We start from the raw sequence: 1295 nt of genomic DNA, 5'->3' as shown, positions 1-1295 counted from the left end.
CTTTCTCTCTGAAGTGGAAATTCCCTATTGTCTCTGTCACTGACCTCTTTCCCACTCAGTTCCTGAGCTACACCCACAGCTTCAGACCATGGTACAAGTGGCCTTCTCCAAGAAGATTTTGGGAAAGTCTGTCTTTAGAGTATGACCCATTAAGCACAATAACTCTCAAAAATGCTGGTTCTTTAATGAGGCCATTTAAGGATCAGAGTTCTCCAGACATAAAGGAATCCATTTATTTCATCTCATTGGCTTGAAGGAAAAAGCCAAATGTGGGTGTTTGCAGAATGCTTGGGTAACAATACAGGGTGCAGCACTCAGAGTTGGAAGGAGAGCTAAAGTGAGCATGATGTAATCGCCTCCACCCTAAAATGTTTCCTCTCTGTTTCCAGGAGTGTAAAGTTGTTGGCAAATGTTTAAGATAAGTGCTCTGGTTAAAATCTACTCGCTGGTGCTCTCGAGCTATGTCCAGACAGAGAGGAACGCCAAGGAGCCCGGCCCTGACGAGTATCCCTCATTTGTTTATTTTAACAGCACCTGCAGACCTTCTCGTTCCCAGGTTCTTCACAAAGATGCAATGAACCATGTAGATCTCAGAGGACCTGACTCTTTTTTGACTTTGCATCTACTCTCTGAAAAGTTCTGCAGCCACAGAACAAATGCAATTTTCTCATCTCAGGTTTCCCTTAGATGAATGTCCATCAGCTGGCCCCAGTGACTAGTTATGATCCTCTTTTTCCTCCATAATACTGGTTCTTCCTAAACAATAGAGCTTCAAGGTACAAACAATGAAGAATAGTGTATCCATTTATTATCTGAAAATTTGTAAACTACTTTTAGTTTTTTGGACACAGATGCTAGAGAGGTACAAAATATCATGCTACTCTTGATAATAATAACTGGAACCCTATTCATTTGATTTCTTCTCTTAATAAACTTCTTTTGAACATGCACTGTAGCCAAGGCCCTCTGCTGGACATCCATGAGGTTACAGGGACACACTCTTTACAGAATTGAACTTCTTAAAACAAGCAAAAGAGAAAAAAACTAAAAGGTGCCCTTGGTGGTATGTCCTGATGGTTTCAAGGAGCGAATCACACAAAATTTGGCATTCTGAAGACCAAACAATGCTGACACAGCTGGCTTTACTCACGTGCCTCTTTAGCCATCTGAGAGGTAAAGCCCTGGCAAGCCCCCAATCCTTTCATTGGGCTTAATGCATGTGGGTGGTTTGGTATTTGCTGGAGGCCAACAGAGTTAATTTCAGCTATGTTAGTGGGTACTTTGAGGCTTTAAGT

Source organism: Talpa occidentalis, unplaced genomic scaffold, assembly GCF_014898055.3.
Source record: "Talpa occidentalis isolate TD23 unplaced genomic scaffold, MPIMG_talOcc4v2.1 talOcc4.14, whole genome shotgun sequence".
Lineage (NCBI taxonomy): Eukaryota > Metazoa > Chordata > Mammalia > Eulipotyphla > Talpidae > Talpa > Talpa occidentalis.
The sequence above is the reverse complement of the archived record's forward strand: the minus strand, read 5'-3'. Positions refer to the sequence as shown.